Source organism: Asparagus officinalis, chromosome 7 (genome assembly GCF_001876935.1).
Source record: "Asparagus officinalis chromosome 7, Aspof.V1, whole genome shotgun sequence".
In the NCBI taxonomy this organism is placed as follows: domain Eukaryota; kingdom Viridiplantae; phylum Streptophyta; class Magnoliopsida; order Asparagales; family Asparagaceae; genus Asparagus; species Asparagus officinalis.
Window position 1 is genome coordinate 102,200,652 of NC_033800.1, and position 5,762 is coordinate 102,206,413.

A 5,762-nucleotide genomic window follows, 5' to 3' on the forward strand; every position below is an offset into this window, starting at 1 on the left:
GCCAACAATAAACAGAAAAAATGGCATCACGAAATCTGCTAACTGTAAACCATTCCATGGGGAATGAGCAATGGATGGAAAAATCGAACCAGCGTAATCGACAAATATCATAAGCTGCAACATAAGAAATTGCCAAAACAAAATTATCCATCTTTAATTATATAGAATTATATGAAAAGTCTCTAGCTAATCTTCTAAGAATTTTGACTACGAGTACAAAAAAAGTTATCTACAAAAGACAAAGCCCTTACATAGTACAATGAGAACTGTTAAGTTAAATATTGGGTATTGGGTTAATGGGCTGTTACCCGTTAACCTTAACCCTATTTGTATGGCTATATTTATCTCTCTTGTTATTCTCAATAAACTATTAGGGTTTTCTCTATTCTCTACATGGTATCAGAGCATGAAACCCTAGCCGTCACAAATCTTCATTCAAAAACCCTAGCTGCCGCTCGCTGCTACAGTACCGCCGCCTGCTGCTACAGTGCCGTGCTACAGTGCCCCCTACATCGTGTTGGTTATTCCCTCAACATCTCAGTCTTCGAACTGATGAGAGGACGATTGTATCCCTCAACATTTCAGTCATAGAACTGATGAGAGAAAGCCTCGACATTTCAGTCATAGAACTGATGAGAGGAAGAGTGTCTATCTCACGTTGTTGAGATATTTCACTTTTATTCTTGTTTCCTTCGAGAAACAAGAATATAAAAATTGAGCCTTTGTGCAAACAAAAGCCAGGGCTCTCTCCCTCAGGTGATCTCGCCTACGCAGCGTGAGGGCATGACTATCTACGACTCTGCCTCTAATCCTGCTCCTGATCTGCTCTTAGTTCATGTTTCGAAAACGGATCTCTACTACTACTCTGCCTATTTGACTACTATTTGTCTCCTATTGTTGCTCAAAAATAAAAATGACTACTACTTCGATGTCGGACATCTCCTCCTCTACTACTCCTTCTATTGTTGCTGGTGAGACCTCTGCGCCCAAGGTAGTCTTGGGGACTACTATTAAATTGAATGGTGCAAACTATCTGCTCTGGGCATAAGCTTTCCGCATCTTCATTGGCGCTCAGAGCAAACTACCACATCTTCTTGCATCTCCACCACCAACCTCAGATCCCACCTACAATTCATGGCTTTCATCTGATTATTGTGTTATGACTTGGCTTCTCAACAGTATGGAAGCACAGATCAGTAGCAGCGTTATGTTTTTAACCACTGCGAAGGAGATGTGGGACAGCCTAAAGATTATGTACGGGAACGAGAAGAATGTTTCTCGCGTATTTGAAATTTATGAACGATTGTTTACGCTCAAACAGGAAGATAAGTCAGTTCCGGAATTCTTTGGTGAATTGAAGGGACTGATAGACGAACTAGAGATGCATCAGCCTGCAGTAGCTGATGCAGCGACACTATTAGGGTATCGTCGTGATCTGGCAGTATCCAAATTTCTTTCTGGATTGTACTCTAATTTACAGTCCCAGGTGAGAGGACAGATATTAGGTGGAGATACAATTCCCTCACTGACTGCTACATTCTCCAGAGTCATGCAGGTCTCTACTGGTGTTACTTCTGATACTACTACACCATCTCCACCTACGATGGATCAGTCTGCCATGTTCTCTAATCGAGGCAAAGGCCGCGGTCGTGGTCGTGGTCGTGGCCGTGATTCAGGGGGAGGACGTGGTTCCTTTGGTGGGAGGCAAGGTGAATCTGATAAGGGCTCACGACAGTGTGGTCATTGTGGGGGAACCAATCATATTTCTGAGAAGTGCTGAGAGAAGTTTGGTCGTCCTCAGTGGGTCTAGGTAGCTGATACAGAGTCGACTAACTCATCTATTTCTGCTACTACTTCTGGTGGACCAGCTGTTACTGCTCCTATTGTTCAGATTTCTCAGGCAGATTATGAGAGGTTGCGCCAGCTAGAACTCTCTTAAAATATTTATTCTGCTACTCATGCATCCTCTTCAGGTATGGATGCTTACATAGCTTCTTCTCACAAACCCTGGGTACTAGATTCTGGAGCCTCATCTCATATGACAGGTATAAAGGGTCACTTTGTATCTTTACATCTTTCTGATAAGTTTTCTTCTATCCGCATTGCTGATGGTACTCTTTCTCCAGTTCGTGGTGATGGAGTAGTTCATGCTACTTCCTCTTTAAAACTAACTGATGTGTTATATGTTCCCAAATTCCCTGTTAGCCTATTATCCATTAGCAAGTTTACAAAACAAAATAATTGTAAAGTCACCTTCTTTCCATCTTATTGTGTTTTTCAGGACCTAGCAACTGGGATGAAGATTGGTTCGGAGCATGAGAAAGGAGGTATGTACTATTTGGACGACAGTGTGCCAGAAGCTGGCCTTGTTGCATCACAGTCTGACTCCACTTTATTGTGGCACTGGCGTCTAGGTCATCCTTCACTACAAAAACTTAGATCGGTAGTTTCTGTTCAGACATCTATTTCCTCTTTAGGTTGTGAGTCGTGTGAACTGGGTAAGCACCATCGTGCTACTTTTCAGAGTCGAGTCGATAAACATAGTAGTTTTGCTTTTGAGTTGGTTCATTCCGATGTCTGGGGTCCTCTGGGGTCCTTATCGTGTTCCCTCTGTGAAAGGTTTTCGATATTTTATTATCTTTGTTGATGATTTCTCTCGCATGACGTGGCTTTATCTGTTAAAAGAGAGGTCAGAGGTCTCGCACGTTATTGAACTCTTTTATAATGAAATAAAAACTCAGTTCTCTACTTCTGTTCGTATTCTTCGTACTGATAATGCTTTGGAATATATGAAAAGTGATGTTTCAAAATTTTGTGCTCTTAATGGCATTATTCATCAGACTTCTTGCTCTCACACTTCACAACAAAATGGAGTTGCTGAGAGGAAGCATAGGCATATTCTAGATGTTGCTAGAACACTGATGATACATATGAATATTCCAAAGTATTTGTGGTCTGATGCTGTTCTCACTGCAAATTATTTGATTAATCGCATTATTACTATTCCATTACCTGCTCCTGTAGCTCCTGCACCGAAGCCTCTACTGACATACTCTCGCCGCCCAAAAGTACATGCCCCTGAATCTGCTACTACTGAACCTTCATCTCCAGCTGTCGGTCCATCTCATGTTGAGACCTCTATTCCTTCTGACTTGGATATCCTTATTGCTCTTCGAAAAGGTAAATGGTCTTGCCCGAAATTTTCTATATCTCTTTTTATCTCTTATGACCGTCTCAACCCATCTTTTCGTCAGTTTGCCTTGTCCTTGTCCACTGTATCTATACCTAGGTCATATGAGGAAGCTATGTTAGTACCAGCTTGGAAGCAGGTCATGGATGAGGAAATGAATGCAGTACTTTCTAGAGGGACTTGGGACTTGGTTTCTCTTCCTACTAGAGCGACTGTGGTTGGTTGCAGATAGGTGTATACCCTAAAATATCACCCCAATGGGTCTGTTGACCGTTATAAAGCTCGCATAGTTGCGAAAGGCTATACCTAGACATATGGCATCGATTATTTTAAAACCTTTTCTCCCGTTGCTCGTCTCAACTCCATCAGAATTCTTTTCTCTCTGGCTGTTAATATGGATTGGGCGATGCACCAACTAGATGTGAAGAATGCTTTCCTTTATGGTGATTTGGACGAGGAGGTTTATATGGAGCAACCTCCTAGGTATGTTGCTCAGCACTAAGGACATGGGAAAGCCAAAGTATTTTCTTGGGATTGAAGTTGCATATCAAAAACATGGCCTGTTGTTGTCCCAAAGGAAGTATGTGCTAGATTTACTAGAAGAAGCAGGTCTCTTGGAATGCAAACCTGCAAGCACTCCAATGAAGGCAAATGTTGATTTGTGGCGTGATGATACCTCTCTCCTAGATGATGCTGGACGATATAGGAGACTAATTGGGAAGCTAATATATTTGACAGTTACCAGACCTGATATTACTTTTGCAGTAGGTGTATTAAGCAGGTTTATGCACAAACCTAGAGAGGTTCATTGGACAGCAGCTCTGAAGATTTTGGCATATGTCAAGAGTTGCCCTGACAAAGGATTGTTATATAAGAAGCATGGGCATACTCATATTTCGGCTTTCTCTGATGCTGGCTACGCAGGAGACATGGGAGACCGAAAGTCAACCTCAGGATTTTGTACTTTTGTTGGAGGTAATCTTGTGACTTGGAGAAGCAAGAAACAAGATGTAGTATCACGATCTAGTGCAGAGGCCGAATATAGAGCAATGGCTCACACTGCTTGTGAGATGGTGTGGCTAAGGAAGTTTATGACAGAGCTTGGTTTTGTTTAGCCTGGACCCATGCCAATGCATTGTGACAACCAGTCTGTCATTTATATTGCACAGAATCCTGTGTTTCATGAGAGGACAAAACATATTGAAGTTGACTGTAATTTTGTCAGAGATGCTTAGGAGAAAAAGATAGTATCTCTCATATTCACTCCGTCCTCATAACAACTTGCTGATATTCTTACCAAGGCTACTTCTTCAAAGGTGTTCTCTACTATATGTGACAAGCTGGGCATGGTAGACATCTATGCTCCAGCTTGAGGGGGAGTGTTAAGTTAAATATTAGGTATTGGGTTAATGGGCTATTACCCGTTAACCTTAACCCTATTTGTATGGCTATATATATCTCTCTTGTTATTCTCAATAAACTATTAGGGTTTTCTCTATTCTCTACAAGAACAATATGAAAGAACATCAAACCATATGAACACGTTCTCATACACAATTAAGATTAACATGGGCATCTTTGTGAACATTGAGTGACCCTGCACATTATTTAAATTGAGCAATATATACTCTGAATAAAACATATCCAAATTTATCTCATAATAGATCGTGTTAGGACACTTCTATGACTCTTCCACACCCATTCCTTAATTCACATGGGAAATTCATGTGCAAAGCTCTAAATAGACTCAAGAAGCTTGCGGCTCGTCTTGGTTAAGGCTTGATAAAAGCTCCCTCAGGCTCATTCAATACATAAAAGAGTTGAAAGTTGGGGGGAAAAGGCTCCTTAAAGCAACTGAATGAGCTTGAGCAGAGTTAAGGCCTGCTCGGCCCACAATCGAACTCAATTATAATACTCGATAAAAGTCATTTCAAAATTATCATGTATCCTGCACATAACATGTGCGGCTAATAGAGTTTTGACGGCACAAAATTAGGTGTCTTCGTGCGTCCTGCACATGACAGTTCTGAATAACTATCAATGGTATAAATCAGTCACGAGGTTTTGTCTGCTGATTAAAAAAGATGAGGGATTTTAAGTAGCTAAACCCTTCAATCTATGAATAACCATATATAAAACAATCTTAAATTCTATCAGATTACCAATTTATTACTTTAGTTGCGTAATCTTGCAGCTTCAGCTTTTTTTTTTTATAGAAAAATTTGTAACTTCAATGGACATATCCACAGGACCATGTCCACCGAATAGTTTCCCTTGTTGAGTCGAGTTTCAGTTGTTTAAGATAACGAAGCTTCCAATACGAAAAAGATTAACAAATTCATCTCCTAACCTAATTCAATTATCACAAATAAATTTGCCAAATCTAAGTTTCATCAGATTGGGTAATTACTAAGCATGATCAACATCAAACTCCACAAGCTCATCAATCTATTTCACTTCATCCACTCAAAATATTTACTGGGCCTCGATTAGAATCAAAAGAGAGAGCTTACAGCAATGGAGAGGCCCCTGAAAACATCAAGACAAGCGAGACGAGAGCTTCCCGTCTTCT

At 40.7% G+C, this 5,762-nt stretch overlaps 1 protein-coding gene across 1 annotated transcript in view; it reads right to left on the reverse strand.

Annotated features, from left to right (window-relative positions):
- Nucleotides 1-5,756, reverse strand: part of LOC109849150 (heparan-alpha-glucosaminide N-acetyltransferase-like) — a 20,675-nt gene extending 14,919 nt beyond the window's left edge. The window contains exon 1 of the mRNA XM_020418963.1: nucleotides 5,704-5,756. The gene's annotated coding sequence lies outside the window, so the exon portion shown is untranslated. The remainder of the gene's footprint in view (nucleotides 1-5,703) is intronic.